The sequence below is a fragment of the Anguilla anguilla genome, chromosome 4 (assembly GCF_013347855.1).
Source record: "Anguilla anguilla isolate fAngAng1 chromosome 4, fAngAng1.pri, whole genome shotgun sequence".
NCBI lineage: Eukaryota > Metazoa > Chordata > Actinopteri > Anguilliformes > Anguillidae > Anguilla > Anguilla anguilla.
This window is the reverse complement of record NC_049204.1, coordinates 47,336,706-47,362,300: the sequence shown is the minus strand read 5'-3', so window position 1 is coordinate 47,362,300 and position 25,595 is coordinate 47,336,706. Positions and strand designations below refer to the sequence as shown.

Sequence of the window (25,595 nt, the reverse complement as noted above, 5' to 3'; positions counted from 1 at the left end):
CTGCAATTGTTTTTAAAAGTGTGGGTTATTGCATTTATTGTGAAGACAGGTTGCTGTATGCATCAGCTCTTATATGACATGTCCGGACTTGAAATTAAGTTCATAAAAATAACATGAAAAAACAGGCAACAGGTCATTTTTGCCAGATCTGTGAAGCTCAGACCTACAAAATGCAATAAAATAATCTTTCTTATAGTAAATCAATACAATGCAGTTAATTTATACATGTGTGCATTAGGTCAGGTCTGTTTACACATGGCCTGGTCAAAAATTGAGTATGAAGCCACTTGAATTATAGTCCCAAAAATATAATAAATTCCCTGCCTTTCGATGGTGGAATTGAATCTCTGCTGGCAATGAACTATCAATCTCAGATAATCTTCTTCTGTCCTCCTACTCAATATTCTCGACCACAGCAGCTGCAGACGCCAGAACAAGAGCCGTCTAATTCTAGGCTGAAGGACAGTGGGCCTTGTTCGTATTTATTAAAGAGGAAAAAGGTAAAACTTCAGCTGTACATCCACAAGGCCATCAATCTATCCAGCATGCCTGTAACATTGGATATTGAACAAACAGCATGTGTGAAATTATGGAATATGTTAATGTACAGTATGTGTTAGTTCTACATTTAAATTAAAAAACCAACATAGAGTGTTTTCGTAAGGTTTTGGGCCACCACGAACCACTAGAACAGCTTCAGTGTAGGGATGGAACAACATTCTTCCGAAAGATATTCTTTCATTTGGTGTTTTGATGATGGTGGTGGAAAGCATGGTCTAACACCTCGGTCCAAAACTGGGTTGAGATCTGGTGACTGCGAAGGCCATAGCATATATAATTTTCATACTCATAAAACCCTTCAGTGACCTCTGATGCCCTGTGGTTGAGAGCATTGTCATCCTGGAAGAGACCACTCCCATCAGGATAAAAATGTTTGGTCATAGGATAAAGGTAATCACTCATAATACCTTTGTATTGATTTGACCCTTCCCTCTAAGAGAACAAGTGGACCCAAACCATGCCTGGACAATGCCCCCTACAGCATAATGGAGTCACCAGACCCCCTCACTCTAGAGGTCTAGCATTCAGACCTGTATCGTTCTCTTGGTGTACACCACACATGCACTCACCCACTTGTCAAAATATGGTGAAGGATGACTCATCACCCACACATTTTTCCCCATCTCTGTAGACCAGTGCATATGGTTTTTGCACCACTGAACTCTCAAATGTACATTTGTATTTGCAATGAGGGGTGCATGCACAGCAACCCTACTATAATAACCCTCCCTTTAACCTCACAGTCATTGAATGTGCACTTTCAGCCACAATGTCTGACCCCTAATGTCTGTTGCATAGATATAAATTCAGATGTCACTTTAGTCACTGCCCCTATTGAAGCACTAGCCGGCAGTAGCAGTCTTCATGACTGAAACTCCTGCTGTCCATGCCCCAATAATAAACCCTGTTTCAGAGTCACAATCTGTTCCTCTTGCCATCTTGATCCAAAATTATCAACTTGGCCTGCTCAGCATTTTCATACATGCCACATAGCATGATAGGATGGTAATTGCTTAAATGTACCATGCAATACACCTGTATGGAATCATCTGCATTAGTTATGTTTCTCCAATTATTTTTCATTGTATCCCTAATAGACTCATATATACTCTGTCAGAGTTGAATTACACTGGACAGTTTACTATGTAGCAAGCAGGTGCGTACTCTAAATCATGCAATTTAATCATTATGATATTAAGAATGTACTAGTCTGAAGATACGATTCAAACTCTGAATTAGGCCGACCTTGGACAGCCAAGAGCGAATATGAAATTATTCAAAACATTACGCTGTTTAAGTAATTTCAGAACCATGATAAGTATTGATGCTTGAAGTGAATTATTTACATGCTTAATATTGTTATCCTTTTTAATGATCTATATGGCCTGATTTTCAATCGATGCTATTGTATGAAACGTCGGAAAAGATTTCATTTAAGAATTTATTTGTTTTTTCTTTTTAGTTCACGTGCTCCCAGTGCCTCCCACACTCAGTATGACGACAAATCCGGTGTCATTCAGAAAAACACAAATTCCGCTTTAAAAATCCACTTCATAAGAACATTGCCCACGACTTCATATTGATTATTTAATCAAGAATGAAATACCGACAAGTCACTTTTTAATGCTTATTAAAAATAGCGCAACTGGTTTGTGGAAAATCTAATTAGGGCGGCAGTGTGGGCTACAAACAGGGGAATTAATCATCCAAGACTCTAGTGTCCATCCCGGGTCTTCGTGGCATCTCGCCTCAGTATTTTCCTCCTATCTGTGGTGCTGCAGTAACTCTGACTGTCAGTTGCGGGCAGCAAAAATTCCGATTTGCCTCACACCTCCTCTCCATCCCTGCGAAGCAGCTACAGTACCTCGATTATTGAAGTCAAGCTTGGAGTCGGTCCGGACACTATTTATTAGGATTTATCGGTATATGATGCTGCCTGTATGAATTGTGTTTCTGTCGAGCTTCTTCACCGCTGGCTAATATAAGCTACTAAAGGTAAGACCATGTGTTTTCGAGTGTGGTGCGATACATCCGTGTCTGTGTGCTTGTGGTTGGCTCAAGATGATGATGCTAGTTATCCCGTGGTGACATACAAGAACTACCATCCTTTCGACAGTTGATATAGCATATAATCTATATTGGCTATTGAAAATAGGGGCCTATAACATATTTTTGGTTTATTGTAGCGACAGGTCATTTTGGAGGAAATTATCTGATTTGTTGTATTATAGAAAATATCTTATGTAGAAAATTTAAGATGAGGAATCGATGTCTTAAATGCAAATTTTAAAGCCCGACGTGATTAACAAATGAAACAGGACATCGCATATTCTGAGGTGAGAACTGGAAATTTAGATGCGCTCACAGGTGACATTGTTTCATTCAATGCGATTCCAACCACTAACTTGCGCCAAGTGACGCGGTGAAGTGTAGCCGATACAGCTCACGGTTGGGGATTGCCTAATTATTTCATCGGGTATGTATGGTTCCTTCCCTTATTGCTTACGTGCTGTCTAAATATATTGCACACACGTCAGAGTTAGTTTTATGATTGCACGTTATCTGATGAATATATGTGGAGCACCGAATGATGACTGCATTCCAAAGGTGGTCATACAGTTTGCTTGAGTCAATGCTACGGTGTACATTCTAAGCGAGCTGTTTAGGCTAGAACGGTAGTCATCCTGTGTGGTCTGCTTATAGTTGCTTCTGGAAAACAGAAGGCTGTTGACGAATTGAATGATAGTTTCGTAGGCAACAATGCTGGGATACATTTGAACGAAAGATTTAAATTCGGCGTGCAGGGTGCATTTGAGAAAATTGAATCGTTATGGGATATTAAACATCGCGGTAAATGTTAACGAGAAAAGGTCTTATGCTAATTGTGGATGCCTCTCAGCGATTCTGAGCACTAGCTATTTAAAGAAAATAGAGAAATACATTCTGTGTGCCATTCACGAATGCGAGGAATCTGTTCATGATTTATGCTGGAAGAGGAACCTTTCCTCTCGTCATGCAAGTAGAAGCTTCAGCGCTTCTCAAATATAGACATAAGATTTTTTAATAGCACAAAAACGAGCTTGACACATAACACGAGATCGCTTCGTCTGTCATACAATCGATAAACGAGATTAACTGCGGCGCACGGAAGTAAAGGTTGGTACATTCAATTTAATCTGTCATATTGATTCCAAATACACATTTGATGAGTGAGAGACGAATGGAAGAGGCTGAATCTCGTGTTGCTTCACTAGCCCTGTGGTTTTCCTTCATTTATTATGTTTATATATTTTTCCCCTTCATCATTCATTCTTATAATTTATTGTAGGGATTGAGTTAATACATTGCAAAGTATTACAGTTCATGCGGCCGCACACGAACGCACGCACACGCAAACACAATTTGTCGAAATCACAAGTCACAGCAAAAACACATTGGGCATATCCACTGAAAAAATATTATATCATCAGCTATAACTCTCAGGTATGTTCATTTATATACACCATGCTGAATCCCAGACATAACCACCTATAGAACTTACAGTAGGACCTCGGTATTTGAATCAATGTACATCTGCTGAACCCCTTTCAATGTTGTGTGAAAGTTTAATGCACCTTGGAGGGTGAAGTGGTTCTTAACCATGCTGTTGCCATAGATTCACTGACACCTGACCTGTGGCTTGACAGGGCCCTATAGATAGGGTAGGTGAACATCACTACTACTGAGAGGTCATACGATGTCATTGTGAGCTTCTGTGTGCCTAGCTGTCATGGACAGGAGGGCTTATGTGTAAAGCAGTGATATTTGGACAGCAAGAAAAAGTGAGATGTCAAACTGACGTTTCTCAGTATAGTCGCGAAAAGGAGATCCAAATTAACATCATAAAAAGGGGGGGGGGAGAGTTAAGGTGAAGCATTTTGAGCAAAGTAAATGCAACCCAGCTTTCACTGACATTTCTCAGAGGGCTGACTACTGGAATTCATTGTGAGATGACACTGCGGCTATGTTGTTAAAATGTCTTTTGCTTCATGTGGCCCTGAAGGAGCATGATATAATTTTTTCCCCCTCAAAAAGGACATGCAGGCTTTAGTACAGCCTCTCGTCTTGGCAAACTGAACATTTACTGCCTTAAGAGAATTTCTCCAAAGTCCACTCCTTTTTTAAAGAATCTACAGAGGGTGAAGGGTCCCATTAGAGTGAAGCCTTGCTGCAGTTTTCCTTGAGGACATCTCTCATTGTCTGTTGCCTTCGCTGGCTGGCAATATAAGGATTTGGCAACAGGCCCGAGTTATATCTATGAACCACCTATCTTATCAGTTAGAGAAACACACTAAACTGAGCTTCTTTATATTTCTTTGCAGGAGCTCATTTTTTAACACTTCTTGGTTTTCATATATTTATGTTGTTATTTATGCCCCGAATTCCCTGGCAGTAATGTGTGAAAAACACAGAAAGGGGTCGACTGTTTTCTGATATTCATGAGAATGAGACGCAGGCACGGGTTTCCAGTTTCTCCACCAGCTCCCAGGTTGCAAATCATAAACGGTCTCTCTTTGAAGCGTATGGGATCGCACATGGCCGCTGCAGCTGGAGGACGTGGAGATTACAGCAGGTGAACATGCTTCTATTTCCGAATAACCCTTTCATCCTCAAAACCTTCAGAGACGTGCCGGTAGTGTGTGCTGAGATGTTAAATGGATTACAGAGATGCACTGGAAAGATAACAGCATTGCCTATCCAGGCTCCCCTGTTTAAAACTGCCCCTCCCCCCACAGCTGTTCTCTATAGACATGCTTGGCTTTATGTATTTTTCTAGCAGTTTATTTCTGTGCAGTGATTCAATTCGCATCGGTAGAATTTAAATTATATGGCTGAGATGAGTGGTTGCAGTGTCTCTGCGTGCTGCATGTTCAACAAACCTGAGGTGAAGGGGTAAAAAATAATTTGTCATATATATGAACATCTTTGAAGGCTTATTTGGAGCCAGTTAATACACACCTGCCAATAATTTGCTTGTGTAAATAATTTTCTATTTTGGCTCAGATACATGTATGCTGTATTCTCCATTTCACTTCACATAACCTTAGGATTTATTCATGAATAATCTTTCCTCGACCCTGAAGATAGCATCTTTCCAAAAAAGGGACCCAAAATTAATATATAATAAAATATTTTTTGTACGCTCCAGGAAATTACACGGAAAATCTCAGCTTTTGTGTTTCAGTTTTTTATTTGCATTTTTAGTGAATTTGGTATATGTGAGTGGTGTTACATTCAAGTCACTCTAATTTAGAATCACGCCTTACATTTTTGACAGTGGTTAATAATACGAGGTTATATTAAATTTGTAAGTTAGGAGGCCGCAGTTCCTAACACAACCTGTGGGGCATGTGTTGTAGAGCCATAGCAATGGATTGTGGGCATGTAGCTTGTAGGTTTAAATCCCACATGAGACACTTGAGCAAAGCATTTAACCTGAGTTACTATTTCACTGTGAAATGAGAATACAAATTGGTAGTTGCTTTGAATGAGGAGGCCTTATAAGTATTTTCACAATATTCTCAGTGGCCCTTTGTCATTATACTGTGAGGACAAAGCTTGCTTTTGTTTCCTTTAACTGTTCTGTGCCCCTGGCTGTCCAGCCTGCCAGTTTGCTGAAGGGGGGACTCTTTGCTCTTCTGTGGTTTTCCCATTTCACCGAGGTTTGACTTCCTCTCTGCACATTCCCGAAAGGTTAGAGACCTGATACCCTGCTAGGTTTAGCTTTAATTTTCTAGCTCTGTCACAGATTTATTGTGAGGATGTGCTATGTATTACCCAGGGGGTGTCATTTAAGAAGTCACACCTTTTGTTCTGCGAGCTGCAGTAGAACGGCGAACTTTACTGACTGTAACCAAATCGTGTATGCCAGAAAGCCAGGTTTTTTTAGTGCCGGGGGAAACTGCGGCTTGGAAGAAAGGAAAAAAAAAAGAAGCAAAGCAGCTCAGATACGAAGAATCACGTGACAACGGTCGCGGATTCATACGACAATCTCTCACCATATCCAGGCGCAACAATGAGTCTCTTCTGTGATTCCTTCTCCCTCTGAGATTATGTACACTTAATAAGGAGAACCCGGCGATCAGTGTGCTCATGCAGAGTGAGAACGACTCCAGTTTTAAAGTCTTTTTGCAGGTATGAACTCAGAAATTGCGGTTGCGTTATCTTCCATTATGCCAGGGACTTTTCCTCCTCAGTGTTTGCGGCCTGCTAGCAGAGTCGGTTTGCTTTTGCCACTGGTTTGACGGGCTCTGGGCTGACAAGCCCCTCTTGATGAGAGAGTTGCTGAGACACTGGGGGTGTGTAATCAGATTCATTAGCGCCAAGCTATTCCACTGTGCTAAGTGAACTGGAACAGCATCACTGCTTTTTTATTAGTACATTTTTCAACGAAATCCCCACGCATCAATGCGTGTAAGGTCACTTTACAGCCTATGGGGTTCTTCTGTTTTCCTGTACCATCAATGCCAGGAGTCATGCATTGAAAATGAGTCCGAAGACTGGCTTCTTTGGCATCTCTTAGATTACAGAACACATTTTCAGAGCTAATATGAATAGGTTTGCATGGCCACAGTCTAGTTCTATTCTGTGGAGAGAATAAAGGCATGTTTGTTTGCCTTCCAGCAAGCGAAACGCACTCTGACTGTGAAAGGGCGCTCAGCCGGGATGTTACAGAAATGCATTGCAGTCAAAGCCTCTGGATGTGGCAAGGCGTATTCTGCAGGCTGGTCCTGCTCATGTTTTTGCTATTTATTTGAATCAAATTGAGGTCTACTGTTATACTCTAAAATCTAAAACACCTTGCCTGCCATAACATTCAGTATGAAAAAAAAGAAATGATCGTAGGTCATACTACAGATGGAATCCACCTGTTATAAAAGATATATGCCCTCAACAAATGCCGGTGTTTTGATTTGCTGTTACACTGTAAGACTGCACATCTATTTTAGAAATGAAAGTACACCTAAAGGTCTGAACAGGGGTAAAGCACAGTTCAGAAGAGGAGAGCGAAGGTGATCACGTGGTCCGGGATTGAGGGACACTCGACAGTAATACCTCTGTTTCTCCGTCCGACTGGAGCTGTGGCCATATGGCAAGCCTTCTGTCTGCGGTACAGTACTAAATGCTCAACAGAAACAATTTTCCCATTCACCTAATAGGCACTACGACAGAGATCGCACACTCTTTCTGAACAGATTAACCTCTTTGGGATGAGCTCGCTTCTGCATGCAAACAGTGTTAACCTGACAGGCAAAGAGGAAATCATTGGCTTTATTCAAGCACGCAAAGCACAGATATGTGCGCACGCTGCAATTTTTCTTTCTCAGAAGAGGCTCATTTACGATTCATCACAGACAGGCTCTCACAAATAGGGTGCTCTGGATTAAATTAATGAAGAAAGTAACAAAAGTTCAATAATTCTTTTATCCTTCACGTTTTTTAAAAATCCTTCAAGGACTGCCAGCCTCAAGCAGTTGAAGAGAGAATTAGCAAAGTGTAATTTTATTGCAAGTGACTTCCTTTCATCTTCTCCACAATACATGGCTAATCAGATTTCATTCTGCATGCACTGAGCTTCCTGGTCATGATGGTTCATGTGTGTTTTTCATAAATGATTCAAAGGGTGCTCAGCTTCAGGACCCCTATTATATATATTTAATGGCCATTTTACATAAGAGGCCCAGTTAAAGTAGAGTTCAGGCAATAATATTATGATATGCATTCATCAGTTAAATTCTTACCTTAAGGTAGAATCCATATTAACTTAATTATAGGTGTATTATAAATAAAAATATATTCAAATGCATTCACTATAATTTTCAGTGACTGTTAGTGGTGTGCAGAGGCAGTAATTGTTTTTGATATCTGTATTTGGGTTGGGAGGCAGCATGTGCGTGGGGATAAATACACTAACAAGGATGAAGAAAACCACATGATGTCCTTTACATCAGTTTACATTAATTATCTGGGGGGAAGGGGGGGGGGTGGGTCTTGGGGGTTGACTGGTTTGATTCCTGGGTAGGTCTCTGCTGTTGTGCCCTTGAGCAAGGTACTTCAGTACATATCCAGCTGTATAAAGGATGTAATGTACATGCTAGGTAAAAAGTTGTGCAAGTCACTCTGGATAAGAGCCTCTGCTACATGCCTGTAATGTAATGGTGCAATGCTGGTATTTATTATCCTTTAATGAAGGTAAATTGGAATGCAAGTGACTTTGTATCAGTTTATCTGAATCTCTTCTGTACTTGGGCTCTTCAGTTTGGTGTGAAACCTCCAGGCGTTCATTGTAATCTGGTGAGGTGAAGGGAAGGTTTGTAGCATCAAAGGGAATGTCATATCCATAAGTGTAGTAGTGCTTTTAAAATATTTACAAGCATCTTTCCAGTAGTGCTGTTAGAAATGTCTGGGAGCTTGCTTCAAGACAACGCGACAGAAGGCTTGCAGTTGAATTGCCTTAGCCTGCTGGGTAAATGATAAGAAGATGGTCTATTCCTGCTGAAATGATAATCATGAACACATTGACATAATGTCCTCATGAGCAGTGTGACTCCAAACCCTTACGAGGCATGTGGCCTATCGTAGTTTTAAGCTGGCACTTAACATTTGCTCCTTTGTGCAAGCTAAAGAATGAGAGGCTGCGTTCAGCAACTTCTGTTTTCTTGATGATCCTATGCAAAAGCAGTTATGGTGCGAGCTTCTAGCTGTTAAACAAAAAAGGTGCTGATTGGCTTTTTGAAATCAGGTCTTAATACTTGAAATCAGGTCTTGAATCACAACTCAAGATCTACAATTGACTCTTTTAAATCAGGTCTAAAAACACCTCTTAGTTCGCACTTTTACCTAATTTACATTTAAATTAAAAAAATTCATTTTTTGAATTGGCTGGTAAAAGTGATGGAGTTACACGCCACTACCGAATTCTACCCGCATTTTGGCAGGTGGTGGGTGTTAATGTCAAGCCCTTTTCCTGCCTCAGAAGCCTTCCATTCTTTACTCAATGAGATTCCCAGTACAAATGTACAATTGGGATAACTGCTTGAAGCTCCTTGATCTGATTGTTGTTTGGGATTTGCTTAAGGTGTTTTCTCCCCCTGAAATACAACCCCCCAAAATCTTTTTTAAATTAAAAAATATGTGCTCTCACTCTTTCACTCTTTCTTCACTTCATTCCCACTGCTTCCAAAAAATTAAAAATAAATGTATTTTGGTTTCAGACAGAAATCGTATCTATTGAATAGACCGAGCCATTGAAATAATTGAACAGCTGGATACAGTTGTCATGCAATGCAATTGGATTTCGACAGCTTTAATAGAAGTGTAACAGGAAACAGGAAGAGGCATATCTCTAGCTGTGCAGCATTTGGTCTCGGCCTTCACCAACAATTAATGCAGTTTGACCTGCAAGACAGAATTGATAATGACTTTTGTCATCACATCAAAAGGCATGAGCATCTCTCTCATTATCTGTCAGGAGAAATGTTTTAATCTAGGCTCAAGTCAGAGCTGGATTTGAAAACCCAGGGAAGACTATTTGGCAGGGTCATAAGTGCAGTCCAAGTCCACTTTATCCTTTATTTATGCAGCAACCCTTCAGTCTCATTTCTGAGAGATATTTGTAATATATTAGTCTACTGCAGCAAGAACAATTGAGCCTTCTCTTAATTTAAAAAAGTACATTTAACCATTTATATAAATGTATCTATTTGGTCTGAGACAAAGAAAAATAAGTTCTAATATACTGAAACTCATACCTATGAGATTTGTGCTTTTTCAATGTACTGTGGTTACTGTTTACCTCAACTGCTATTGCATGCAGAAAGGTAAGCACAATTTAGTTTAACTATTAAAAGTGAGGTGAATATTGGATGATTATCCCAATGCTTTCATTTCTCCATCTTTTGAAAAGATCATAAAAAATGCCTATTAAATGCCTAACATTTAAGTTATGAATGTACAAAGTTATTAAACTCCCCATTGGCTTAATAAAGGCGTTAATATAGATTGTTTCCACAAGGTCCTGTCTTTATAAATGAAGCTGTCACTTGTTCAAGATTAAAAAAAATAAAAAATAAAAATAAAAGGGTTCTGATAGTACCTGACACAAAAGGTGAGTCAATGCATATGTGGATGGACACATGTACAGTATACAAGAGAGATTCCATTTCAGGTCACTTCTGTGGCCTTTCAGTCAGTGCCTGTGCTGCCCTGAGAAGGGCCTCTCCCTGCCTGTAGTGAGCACAGGATGACTCAGTGAAAAGCTACGGTCCTTGCAGCGGTCGTGTGTGCTGAGACCCGACTCACAGAGTAGCAAAGCATCGGTGTAATTGCATTGTCTCTCTAACAGAGGACTTTGCCCTGGGACAAAGAGCACAGTGCCACTTCTTTTCAAAGCAATTCCTGGGGATGCAGAGGCAGAGTTGTCCAGTTAGTGCTATTAAAATGACCAGGGGCAGCTAAAGCTGTGCTCTAGAGTAAAAAGTATCCCCTTGCATTTGAATAAAAAAATGATAATAATGCAGTAGTCACATAACCATGGGATCAAAATAATCATTAGAATCAAAATACCTGTTTGTCTCCTTTACTATAATAGGAATCCATATTTCATCAACTATGTTTAACCATATGACTATCATAGCAACCTCATCCATACCCCAGAACACATTTCCCATTTCTGTCTCTGATGACAGAACAGCATCACATTATGTATTGGGGACTAGAGGCAGAAGAGCATATTGTAAGGGATTGCTCTGTAAGCATTCTTGCATTCCAACTGGCCCAGGACAGCAACACATACATCCTCTGAATCCTCATTTTCAGAGATCGTAAAAATAATGACTTGTTGCAGAGAGCCCAAAAATCAGCTATCTGTTCATATCTAATTCAGAGAAGAAGGGAATGTAGCACTCACATGACAGCGCAAAAAAAAAAAAAAAAAAAAAAACATGGACCTGAAGGATCATTCTCTGCTCTAAGGTAGTGCTCTGGAGATCCACTAAATTGCAAGATAAAATGTTGGTGTTGGATCAGTTTGCTGTCTATGGCCATTCTTTTTTCAGAAATTGTGGGGCACAAAACTCATGCACGTCTCGTCCAATACATGAACCAAAATTATGCCTGGATTCAATGGACAATCAACAGCTTTGTCCTTAGCTTGGACTTCATAAATGCATATGATAATTTTTCTGAAGTTCAGCGTATGCCAAAATCACCTCACCAGACTATATTAAGGGCAATTGTTTATTAAATACAGACCATAATCCAAGCTGAGGAAAAAAAGGAAAGTACATTTTCACTGTTACAGGTAATTTGTTTATAGACAGATAACGTCTTGACCTGCATAATCTTCACATGATAGACATAAATAATGTGTCGGGAATACCCGTCCTTTTCTGTTAACCAGCAGACAGGGCCATCTCTGTCCACTTTTCCCAAGATCAAGACCATCCAAGTCCTGTATATCTACAATCCTGTAGTTTTTCACTCCAACCCCAACAAAGTACACCTCATTCAACAGCTAGCGATCTCATCGAGCTGCTAATTAGGAGAATCAGGTGTGCCGAATTAGGGTAGAAATGAAATGAAGAGTGGTGGATCTCCAGGAACATGGTTGGGCAGCCCTGCCCTAGATGATCTTTGAAGAGCTTCGCTACAACTGCCCCTGGCATCCGGAAGCAGTGCAAGGCTAATCCTTTTGTTTAAACCCACTGAGACATTAAGCTGTTTGTTTTAGGTCAGGCTAGGAAGTTGTTTTGCTCGGCTTTCAAGGAAGTCAGCACATGCCAGAGTGATGCCTGGGACCATCGCTGCTGTCTATTTTAAGCAAGCAGAGTTAATTGAGCTAATGCATTGAGGCTATCAGTGCAGAAGGTGTGGCTTTAAATGGAATTGAAGGCCATTTTTATGATCTTGAGAATAGATCCATAAGATGGGTTTAACAATGGCCTTGCTCTTATCAGATGAGCTATTTCTGAAAGGATCATCCACAACAGTGCGAGAAGTCATGGCTTAAAGTGTCTGCTGAATAATGAATGCAGCAAACGCTAATGCATTTACCACAAAGCTTTATGATGTCTTGATAGCAAGGAATAGACTCCTTAAATGTAGTCATCATTGAAGGAGACAGTGAGTAATGGGCAGTCCAACGTGGTTTTTATTAAGTTATTCTGAAACCATGACAAAGATCAGCACAGATGCTTGGTTGGTAAAAAGGAATAGACTGGACAAGGAAAATGACTCTTAAGCTTGCCAATGTGTGTGCGTGTGTGTGTGCGTGTGTTTGTATGTGTGTGTGTATGTGTGTGTGTGTGTGTGTGTGTGTTTTCCCCAAGTTTTTCTTATCTTCAGAGGGCTGTCCAGATAGGGAAATCAATGCAGTTTGATGCTGAATTTCCAGTTCTCTGCACCAGAACAAACACTCTCTCGCATTTTATTGCAAGCAGTTATTTTAGCATTTTCAAGAGAAATTGTACAAGTGGCATTTCCTGAATATTATGCACATGGCCTTGCAGAATGCTTTCATACTGCAATATTTTGTAGGGGAATAGCATCCCACTGAGCAGAATAGGAAACATTCCATTCCTGTAGCTGACAGAAACTTGTAACAGTCTTGGCTTCTTCAAAAACCAGCTTCTGTGGGAGCATATGCAGAAAAATCCTGTTTGATTAAGAGCTGTGTCACACAAAATAGGGAGTGTGTGGATTCCAAGGAAAATTTCTTTGGAGTTCTGCATAACATCTTTTGAGATTTTGCTGAACAATTGTGTTAGATTTTGTGTTGCTGTTTGTGTGGTTTGTGTAATTGTGTGGTTAGCTTTACTTAGATCCCCATGTAATTGGGAGCTATTAACTGCAATATTTTGAATGTTGAAAATTCAAGGTTGTAAAAGTGATAGAATTTTTGTGTAGAGTGCTTGAAAGTGCTTGACATTCTGTCTCTGTTATTAACCTTTCTGTTGTGAATTCAGTGACATTGTTCCTTCCAAAGTAATTTCCCTGAAAAAAACTAGTTACAGTATGTTAGGGTTTCAATAGATTAAACATTTAGTTAAGTATTTCTGGTCTGTTGTAAAATCATTCATTTCGAAAGGTCACTGAAAACTTATATACACAAGCTGATGAGTCAGAGCAGAATGCAGTGAATCTTCAAATAGTGTCCCCCAGAGAAAAATGTATCTCAAAATATTAAGGGTTACATTATCACTAACATTCTGTCTGAAAATAAGTTGTTTAAAAGAGCAATATGGGCCAGGGTACAGGAATGTCCCTTGTTTTTTTTTCCATTTTCAGTGGGATCATAATTAGTAATTTATAATGATGTCAATGATTTGTGGCGCTGCATGCTGGATTATTTATTTATTTAGTTTTCTTGCATTCGCTTGTACCACACTATTTCACTATTCTATATTCCACATTGACCACAGTTTCTTATTTTTCTCCATATGTTTGAAATTACTGCCAGATGCTAGCTTTGATCACGTGCTTTGCCATCATACCAATTGCCTCTCCCTCTTATGTGATTTTTTGATGAGAAACCTGCCATGAGTCAAATTACCTCTGGGTTTGTCATTGACTTTGTTTTGTCGCAAACTTCTGAAGAGGCTTTTAACAGCATGTAATTTGGTTATTCTGAGTAAGTCAAGTTGATGCTACCATCGTCTCTGTCTGGTCTAAGCCTTTCATTAGTATTTTAGAATCTAATTTGCATGGTAACTCCTCATTTCATTTCAGGTTTTTTCCCTTGTCATTCATTTTATCATGTAGTTGACCTCCTGTTTTCTGTTGTTTTTTTATTAGTTATCTATTTTTTTGTTTTTTGTTTTTGGTCATTAAAAAAACAGTCTGAAAGGCTCTGGTAATATTATGAAACTTACCCCTGTAAAGCTGAATCTTTGGGTTGGTTCATCTTAAGGCACCGTTGTGACCTTGAACGTGGAAGGGGGTTGATTTCTATGATATGGTAAATATTTCAGTTTTCCTTGCTAAATGAATTTCCAGTTAATATGTGCAAGAGCATTTTATTAGAAAAGTTTTGGTTTTTGGGTCATCTGAGCAGCTCATGTATAATATAATAATATAATAAAATAATATTACTACAAATCAATGTAATATTTTAATTTAATTTTATAATGCATTATAACAAATTGACTTATGTATTAGCTGTTAGGTTGATATTATTCCTATATTTTCATGTATAAAGTATAGTTAGGATCTGTACTGTGTTAAATTTTTAAAGAAGCTATTTTATAATTTACAAATTTTGAGTTGGGGGTATACAGTGATTGTGATTCCAGTCCCAATGCCATAGTAAGGTACATTATATTTTCAGAAATGTTCTTTGAGCACCTCACTTCCGTAAAGGTCAGTTACATTCTTTCTTGGCTCTGTCTGAAATTGTGAAAAAGGGGAGAGAAAATGGGCACCTTCCACACTGCAACAGTCACAGATCATTTATGAAAGCCTGCACTGTCTTTTGTAACAAATGTTTTATTTTTCTGAAAGTGGAAGCTCCTACAAAAGAAGACTGAGGTAAACAACAATGTGCTCTCTAAATAAAATGATAAAAATGATAAACATGTAAAATGTACGTTTTGAGACCCTGTCAGTTGGGGTTGTGTATGGTCAGTAAGAGTAAGGTTGAGTAAGAGCCATGACAGGAAGTTCTGGCCAACTAGTGCCAGAAAAATTTGTGATGAATGGGTGAATGCTGGGAAAAGATATTGGCATATGTCAAATGTATTTGCCTTCGCTATTGGAGTTGGTCTTCAACCTAGGGCAACAAAACATATTCCCTGCACATCCACTGGCTATGAATAATCAATGTGCCAGTATTGCACAGAATCAGGCCACCCTGTCAAGATTTATGCTTGCAAGCAATGCAGAAAAAAGAAAATAAAAATTGCAGCTCAAAGCTTAAGAGAAAAAGGTGGTTTTGAATGGGTTTTATTATTGAATAGACAGAGCCCATTGTGATATATTGATTCTTGGGAGTGTCTTTAATTGCATAATAATATCCAGAGATGAGCCTTGGCTTTGTTTTGAGTCCTTTGGTTTTTGGGTCAATTAGCTAGATTGTGTTAAGAGTGCCTGTAACAGTGCATTTGGAACAGTAGACAGGAAGTCAGAATGGAACCAGCGTTATATGAGTTCAGGAGTGCAGGCTTCTTTGTACACTGTGGTCACGGGCTTGAATGACTGTATGCTAGAGTAACCATGAGTAACCCTCCTGGAGCAACGTGCAGAACAGCATGCATTTCATTTCTAAAATAGAAAAACTGTTGAATATTTCCCAAACAGTATTTTTATACGCCATCCATACCAGGGTGATTGTAAATTTTGGAATGTAAAGTTTAGTAACTGGACTGGAGACTGGCCATTTGGCGCATCTGGATTCACTGATTTTCCAGCAGTCTAGAGTTCTACTACCAGGCTTAATCTTGTCTTGAATGCTACAGACTCTCTGTTTACAATCTAAGGCCCAGTAAAGCTGCATTCCCTGTATTGACACGTCCATGATGACTGGTTCACTCGGGCGACTTCATTATCGTGAACGGTCAACAATATCGCACAATGAATAGTGACAGATAGATGCATTTATAGATGAATCAGTATGAAAACGGAGGTAGTAAAGGATTATGTTAATCAAGCAACAAAAAAAAAAACAACAACAAACAAGACAAATGCGAGTTTCAGGGTTTAACTGGAGATGAGCTTGCTCCAACTCATACATTAGAGAGTTAACAGGGAGGGGGGCTTATGTAGTCATAATATATGCATATGGATGTATAAATATTTGTGCTGTAAACAACACAGGACCCAACAATTGTGTGTTTTATTTCATGCTCTGCGGAGCGCGGCTACGAGGCACAAGTGACGTTTACACAACCACCCTACGGCTGTTACAGGCCCGTGGCGGTGGCTAAACCCGAGTGAGACATGAATGTCCAGGAAGAAGGTCCAGAGCGATTATTGTATTTATAAACCTGCTTTAGCCGTACGCTAGCGGGGACTTGGAGGCAACCGTGTCTCTGCGGTAGTGCAGCTGCCCGACTTCCGAAAAGCGCTTCGGTTCTCATTTGCTCTAAAATTTACCTTCATCCGCTTCATTTATCTTATCGGAATTTCACCCATCCTCGAATTTGTCTTCGCCAGAGGGGCATTCATCCTCCCAAGCTGCGTGTAATTATGGGAAAGGGCAAGCGATCCGCGTTTCTCTAATCGTGCTGCGCTCGAGCTTAATGCCCACCGTGCAGCTGGCTTCCCAGCGGAACCGGCCTCTTGGCAGGGCGTGAGGTTGAGGTGCCGCTCAGCAGAGAGCGTGTGCGCTGCGCCCTGTTTCCGCACGCCTGGATGCGGGAAGAGAAAGGTGCTGCAGCTTCAGAGCGTGAACGGTGATTAGCAATTATTATTTCCAAACGTGCGCCTCCGTGACATTAATCTACGGCATCTGTTTTTGCTCCCAGTCCCCCGTCTTCTCTGGCCGGCTTTGTCCATATGTTCAAACCACAAGCGAGGAAGGGGACTGAAACTGTGTGGCGTCTTCTCGCGTGTAATTGCTCCGCGAGAGAATGCCTCAGTAATGAACCGCCAAATACCGCTTGAGCTCCTTCTACGCATATGCATACAGCAATTAGTGCTTGGCATATTATTATGCTGGTTATGGAGTTTTGACCCGTCTTCCCTAGCTCATAATTGAAGGAATTAAGCTAAAGCTATGAAATGTGTTCAGTAGTGTTCTTGTCGATCCCCTTGTGTCAGTAAAATTACTGCTAGTGCATATAATGCATTTTTTCAAGGACTGTGACGCATTTTAAATATTTAGTCAGTTTTAAAGTCTGTAAATCTTTAATCAGTTTACATTTGGCTTGAGGTCGATCTATACTTGAAAGTTTAGCTCAATGAACAGTGTATTTAATATAAAATGAATTTTAGCTAGTGTTCAACTGGACATCTGAAAATTGGTGTGAGATGTTAATCACTGTGTTCAATAAAGTTTAAAGGATGGTTATAGTATTTTAAATACACTGTTTAAATTAGTAATTGTTGGTACCTGTCGCTGAATGGCACTTAAGAGAACACAATTATCAAAACATTATCAGTAATTGGTAGCTTTACCAAGTCATGATGTAAATATAAAAATATGAATGATATTGAATTTTTTAAGAGCTGCAAGGTTTTCCTTACACTTTCACAAACAGCTGGATGAAAGAAAAATAGTTCAGACACTCAGGTACAATGACGAACAGCTTAGTATGTGTGAAGATAAAAGCCGCCTATGCCCTGTTTACCTATGCACATCCAAAGTCTTCCCAATTGGAGAGACAGAACCCAGAGTTGATATTTATGGACTGCGTACTGATTTGTTCTCTACTTAAGAGTTGTAGTTGCACTGTCCCATTGAGGATCTGCATCAGTAACACTATTGGTAGCATTCCAAAGCACATAAATAAGCTATATTTATTCAGATGCTAAAGCTACAATGCTTAAACACAGCTTACTGAACCTGCCATGCATTATTTATCTACCTTATTTGCCTTTACCTTGTTCCCTAGACCAAAGAAAAAATTGAGTCTTTTTAATGTGTGAATCAAAGACTGGAGAGAATGCATTGTTGGCTGTCAGATTTTTAGCATCCTTTTTGTTGCTGGCTGACAGCTCTGTACGTCTGTCTCTCGGGTTACTTAAAACAATATGCAAGGATGTGGATGTGTAAACATGGAAGGATAAGTCCCAAGGACAAAGAGGGCCCACTGTGGTTTGTTTTGATGCTATCCTGTACTCAGAATGCAAAAACTCAATTTTCTCAACCACTGTAAGCTGCACAGTAATATAATTGTTTAACATTGACCACCAAATGACCACCAATAAATGGTACTGGTAGCTGTGTTGTATCACTAGTATGAGCTTATATATTTCCATATCAACTAATAATATCAACTAACAATAATACTTTTTTCTTTGTCAGTTGCTGCAAGGTGACAGTAACTTAATTATGGTTGAGAACCAGCTACTACTGAAGCATGTTTGACAATTATTGTAGTTCAGATATATTTATGTACCTAAGGTAAATTCACCTAAGTGGCCGTACATATAACAGCCTGGGTCAATTTTCTTAACTGCCTCATATAAATAACATATTAACTTCCTACTCTTTTTCTGCTAAATGCTAATTTTCTTTATCTGTTCTGAAAGTAGCTCTGTGAGCCTTAACTAGATAATGCAAGATTAATTAAATGAGAGCTGGTTATATGCAACGAGGTACATTCAGCTCTTTTGTGAAAACGTAGAGTGGACCACTATTTCCTTTTGATATTTCCATTCCAGCTACCTTGACGTTAGAGAAGTCACTCCTGAGAAAACAGAAAGAAAACCCTAAGGAGGCTCCATGCGCATTGATAAAACTGAGCCTCCACAGGCAAATCCACCACTGCCTCTATACAGTGGCTCAGACTGACCCAACTGGTTCAAACTGTGACTACAGTACTGCACACTGCTGTGTCTAGCTACAGGTAAAGGCTCTGCATTCATCTTGAAATTGTATGAGTGCCCCAAGTAAACTTCCTCCCACACTCTCAAAGTCATGAGAGAACATGTTTTGCTATGTGTGTGTGTGTGTATATAAATATATATATATATATATATATATATATATAGAGAGAGAGAGAGAGGGAGAGCAGGTGATTTAGATTCTTTATAAGTTATAAAGGTGTTATAAAGGTTAGAAATGCATAGCTGCTGTGTTCCAGACACTGATAAACAAAGAGCCACTCAGCAGAGGTCAGAGAGTGAGAGAGAGAGAGAGAGAGAGAGAGAGAGAGAGAGGTACAGGCATGACCTGCTTTAGGTACTGAGAGAGTCACAGTTCTTCACAGGACCTGTTGTGCTGACAGCTCAGTGCATTTGTAAATGAAGTGGCTAATTCTCAGCTGCCTGAATGGACCTTGCTATGCAGCGTAATAAGGTGGGAACAAAATCAGTGGAATGCACACAGCAAGCCAACGGCAAATTTGGAGGAATATCCATATGAACAGATGGCAGTGGTAGGGGAGGGGAGTCTGAGGGGAGGAATATTTTTTTGGGCAGACGAATACTAACCCTCCATGATAGAAACATTTCTTCTTTTCTGTAGAGGTTACTTTTCAGAAACTAAGTAACTTCATACTTGAATGCCTATTAAAAAAAACATGTATTTCTTGAAGAGAAATTTACACTTGGAATGGGCGCTGACTGTTTTGTCTCAGCTGTATTTGAAAGGCTGCATATGATGCTGTGATTCATGTAGTTCAGAATATGTATTATGTATGAAGCTGTTTCATAATGTGCCTTCTGAAGTGAATTGCTTTATCTTAAAGGAGTGTATAAATGATTAATTTCAAAAATAAAGTGGGTGGTGGGGGGGGGGAGTGGTATAGCAGAAGCAACACTTTGAATTTATTTTAGAATATGATCACCTTCCCGTCGTATGTATAGTTTTCTGACAGGGTATTCAAAGGATTGGGCAGGTACACTGATATGGATATGACTGTCTTAAATGAAGTAACCTCCTTTGCTGGCAGTGACTTTGTTTTTCATCATCTTCATCATCACCATCATCATCATCATCATCAGCATTATCATGCCTTTGATCATCATCATCATCCTTGTGATCATCATCATCAGCCTCATGATCATCATCATCACCATCATCATCATCATCTTCATCCTGTGATAATTATCATTCACATAGTCAAATACTATACCATCCAGCCATTATCTATACCTGCTCATACATGCTATACCAATAAAATATAAGCCTGTGCTTATCTGGTTTTCAGATGATCATTTGACAGATTAAATCTCCAGGATTAAGTAAATGACCCAGAATAATAAATGCTCAATTCTATTGATTCACTGTTCATCATTGTGACACAAATGTAATCTCAGCAGGTAAGTAATAAATGGGTGACTTGGACTGACCATATGTGGATGCTGTAGGACAGAGGTCTGCTACCCTGATCCTAGAGAGCCACAAACTCAGCTATTTTCACTTTAAAATCACACAGTTCAGACCCAGGTGAGCTAACTGTAATCAACTGCTCCAATTGACTAATTCAGTGCAGAGTAGCAGTGAAAACCAGCAGAGCCTGTGGTTCTCCAGGACCAGGTTTGCAGACCCCTGCTGCAGGAACACAACTTTTTTTAAATCAAAATAAATCTGCTGCACAGATTACCTCACACGGCTCCAAAATGGGATTTATTTTTGCTAAAGCTAGTCCCTGGATGCAGTGGTTAAAAATCTAATGCCACATGTCTGGCTTTCCGTAAATAGCCAGTCATTGAGCCCGATGTGGTTTCCATCATAGCCTCCTGAACTGGTAATTGCTCTGCTCTCTCTCACTCTTATGGCTGTGATTTAGCTGTTAGTCCTGGATGGTGATAGTTGCACCTTATAAAAGAAACGGCTGGCGTGTCTTCATCGGGTCTTGACGCTGGGTGAGACTCTTATTGTAGGTCCTTGTGGAGAGGAGAGAGAGGGCCGTCGATCACACCCTAGACTGCTAGCCAGTAGTCTTGTATTATAATAACAGCAATGCATGCTCTTGGTAAAACCAATGTTATTCTGAAGCAGTATACTTAGTTTACAGGGGCATAAGGAGATAATATGATTTTTATTTGTAACTTTAGCATCGCATGGCACTATTTATGCAATATTTTTGTCATTAGGGACTCTTAGCACGATTGTGTATGCTGTTTACACACTGGTTTCATTTACAGAACCAGTCCTTTTCCTTTTTAATATGAGTTCATAATGAGGAGACGGTGTTCAGTGGAGCATACAGCCTGTCATTCTGGCTTCATCTTTTTGCATAGAATCAAATTTTCTAACACTGTCTGGGTATTCTGTCATTTCTATGAAGCCACCCCAATAAAATCACAAGTGGCATCAGAGCCGACTATTCATAAATCAACCATTAACCACCAATGATCTGTTTTAAGTTCACTAAATCAAAGGTTGCTTTGTGCAGTTGTCTTCAGCCCCTGCAGTGCTTGCCTTGGTGCTGTGACACAGGATTTATTAGTAATTTCATTAGTCAGAGTGAAAGGCCGTATGTGTGGGGATTTGGTGAATGCCATAATTGAACACAAAATTGACTGACAGCTGGTAGAAGGGCATCAGTGATTTTTTTTTTTTTGGTGTTAGGCTCAAGCAGATGACTTTAATCGCACCCTTTAACAGTTGTGTGGATCCAGATTATTTTGACCATCAGGTTAAAACCGAAAACCTCCAAATGTGTCAAATGGGTCGGGTGCCATTATCTGTTATTTGTATTCAGAGGTGAAATGACAGCAAATGTTGCTTTCACCCCTACTGAGAATAGATTTTAAAAGTATTTGAGTGAAAAAAAATCCATAGAAATGTCCTCAGCAGACAAAAAGCACCACTTTCCCCCCGTATATCGGAAGAAAAATGGCTGTGATTGCGTGAGGGTGGTGGACTTGGTGATGAAATGTCAGAACTCTTTTCTATGATGGCCTGTTCTTACAGTTGCAAAGTGCTACTGTAAACAAATGCATTTGTGTATTAACATACCATCTGAACCATGTCATTACTTGCTATCATACATGCTGCTTAACCAGCAGGAAAGGAGAAAGCATTTATGGCTTGTTTCAGCACCACGGACAGCGGAGTAGAGCCCTAGTTTAAGCAGAATAAAGTCCCTCTTTTAAAGATCTCAGGTCAAAAAGAGGAATTATTTCTTCTTCTTTTTTTCATTAAAATTTTCTATCAATTTTATATTAAACCCATATCTATTTTTGGCTGCTAAAATTGAGTGCATGATAAATTTAAGGGACTGTGGCGCTGTATTGTTTCCCTTGGACAATTTGTCCTTTCATACCATTGAATTAACTCTTTCCTGTCATGTACACATGTGGGCTAAATGCATGGTGTCACTCTGGCCCTGTCCTATGCATTAATAATTCGCTGAATGAGTTTACTGAGAGGGTAGAAACCTTGGCAAGCAGTGTGTGCTGACAGGATCAGTCAATGAGCAGCAATGGCATGGCGGAGCTCACTTCAGTGCAGGCTAACTCCCTCAGTGTAGGGCGATTTAGCTTGTTTAAAGATTGCAGTAACCCTGACTGTGACTGAGGCCATCGAGGGGCAGTTGTGCCAGTATTCATACCCTACTCCCCGCCCTATACCCGCTCTCGACCCCCGGCTTCTCGTAAGGCCACACTGCCTGGGACCTGGAGGAAGCCCACATTTGATGTGCTGGGCTGTCGGGCCCGTGGCACAGTGACCCGATAGGCCTGCCTGCTGTTGCTGGGTGACCGAGCTGTGGCATGTAGAAAAAGACGCTTCTGCCTCTCGTGGGAACGCAGGAGCGCAGGACTCTGTGCTGCATTAAGATAAATACTGCCGCCGTCAACGCAAACTTAATTCAGCGGGGTTAAATTCAATTTAAGGCAATCCAATCTGCATTCGACCCAGTTTTGACACTCCTGCGCCGTGCGGCACTGAATTGGCACTCAAGCAAATGCATCAAGGAGCTCGGTTTGAAAAGCACTATTTGTTCAAGGGGAAATACTATATAATGCTCACAAATCTCCTCTAGACCCAGTCTAGCACTAGATTAAAGCAGCTTGTTATAGTTTATTCATGCCATTTAAAATTATATCAATAAAATCTATTTCATTGTCCAGCTGAGCAGTTTGATTCACCTAATGTCTTGATTGTCAGATAGTATTATGATGGTCGTTTTTATAACTTATATCACTTTCAAACACCAATTGATATAATGGCTGTACTTCAGTTGCAATGTGAATAACTCATATATTAAATGAATTTAGCTCAAGGGTTTCAACACTTGATATCCACCCAATGGGTTTTAAACCTACAATATTCTGGTCACAAGTTTGGTCCCTTGCCCAGTGTGTTACAAAGCTATCTTGCCATCTTCAATGGCAGTACACTTTAGTTTAATTGACTGTGTAAGTATTATAATTTGTATTATAATTACCATTATAGTACATGATGCTGCTGTAGTCCTGACCTCAGTTTCACAATGCTTTTCACAGTGAATTCTAAGCACTGGTGTGTGTAAATGCTTGTTCTGACATTGTCTCCTATTAAGTATGCTAGGCACACAAGATTTAAAGAATTGACTTTTCATGAACCATTTGTCATCATGGGATAATGTGCCTTTTAAAATACTGTAGAGTAGTAATTATTTATATGATCAATTATTCATTACATTTTCTTGTGTTTGGTTTCTGAAACTGAGTGCATGCTGAATGTAAAGGACTATGGTACTTCACACATAGGCAGTTTGTGATTTTACCCCCTTCAATTCACTTACATGTACTTATTTTATGAGCACATACTGGTTAAGTGCATACACTAAGCATGTGTGTTTGTAAGTGACCCACTGAACTAGCTGAATGTGTTTAAAATGTGGGCAGTATGCTTGTTTCAAATGACTTTTTTGGTGAAATAACTTTAGCAAGGTTATTTGTAGTGCAGCATATGAGGGTAAAGTCTACCTTCTGAAACATTTCAATATTTTAGGAAAATAGGAAGTGTTTTGACCCTAAAAATAATTATCTAGTCGGACCATTTCCAATCTTTATACTTTTCAGGCTGTTAATATTTTTTCATTGGGCCCCAAGCTGGGGCACTTCCATGTATTGGTCCTATAAAGAAGGCTTTTATGGTAAAGGTCATCTGCAATATTTTTTATTCATACAGCACATTAAAGGATATTCGTTGTATTATTAATCTGATCCTAGTATCCACTGTGCCAAGTCTTCAGTGAATATTATGATGAGGACCGAAAAAACATTCTGTTTGTGAGCAATTGAGTACAATTCACTCTGAACAGTGGGGCAAATGTTTTAACAAATCAAGCAAAACCCCTGCATTTTTCTGTGTACGCACGGCATAGTGGCACCTCTCATTATTACGTTTTTTGTTTTTTTGCTGTTTGTGGTTGGCAGACGTGCTGTCGAGGGTGGCTGTGGTGTGCCATTGGTAGTTATCTGCAGTTCAGCAGATTGCGGTCCCATGTTGACGAGCATTGTGCCAGCGCACACCGCCACGCCACTGCGATTACCGCCAAAGCGTGGCACGCCCAGCCTTTCGCGGATAGCGCGCTCGCGGTTACCGCCCGCACGTTCTGGGGCCCGGCGGTGGAGGTGGTATGTGGACGAGGCGGCTTTGAAGGCTCGGGGGGCTTACGCCCGCGCAGATCAGAGATTTTCCGCCCGCGCGGAGGCAGCGGTGGCGCATGCCCGCGCTGTGATGTCAGCGGAATAATCCCGCTGTATCTGGGGCACAGCGAGGAGGAGCCGGCGGGGCAGTCGCCGCCGCTGCCCGTGGTTCGAAGAGCGGGACTGAAGGTGGGGGATGGTGGAGGGGGAAGGACGAGGGGGAGGGGGAGGGGGGTGGAGGATGGGGGTGGGCGAAGAACATCTCTGAGAGTGCCAACACGTTAGACGTGGTCTTGAGTGGCAAGAGCAAACGGTGATGATTCATCCGGCTGACGCCGGAGTTTTCCGGCCGTCCTAGGGGAAGGAATTAGTCCCCAGCAACAAATGTGTTTTTGCCCAGCTGGGAATGTTCACGCCGTGATGCCATTAATCAGATCAGTCACCCCATGAGTAGATTCCAACAGGAAATAAATGATACGGCCTTAAATTAGACTGCGTTGGGCCGCGGCGGTCTTTGACCGAGTGGGCAGAAGAAAGGGTAGGGGAAACCTGCACCCTATAATCCCATCTCGCTGTGGCAGGGCTGGAAGTGTGTAATTGCCTTGTCAGAGCCACGCAGGCAGGGGACCAATGTGTTGGTTGACGTCTATGGTACATTTTTCAATTGTAAGGTGCCATAGATGTTACTTATGATTAGTACTATAACTTTGTGAATTTGTGCAGTGTTTTGGATATTTACCTTTCAAATACCTCTGATACCTGTACTTATACTTTGCATTGTTGTTCACAGGGTGTTTCAAAAGTCG

At 40.4% G+C, this 25,595-nt stretch overlaps 1 protein-coding gene across 10 annotated transcripts in view; it reads left to right on the top strand.

Annotated features, from left to right (window-relative positions):
• The window catches only part of dlgap1b (discs, large (Drosophila) homolog-associated protein 1b), a 166,222-nt gene that overhangs the window by 28,100 nt on the left and 112,527 nt on the right, over window positions 1-25,595 (top strand). For 3 of the 10 annotated variants that reach the window (XM_035415771.1, XM_035415769.1, XM_035415772.1), the window contains exon 1: window positions 2,320-2,556. The exons of 1 other annotated variant lie outside the window; for it this stretch is intronic. The gene's annotated coding sequence lies outside the window, so the exon portion shown is untranslated. Of the gene's footprint in view, window positions 1-2,319; window positions 2,557-2,659; window positions 2,898-2,959; window positions 3,038-3,246; window positions 3,718-25,595 lie in introns of those variants that run through there. 6 more of the 10 variants (XM_035415767.1, XM_035415770.1, XM_035415761.1 and 3 more) reach the window with 4 other exon arrangements.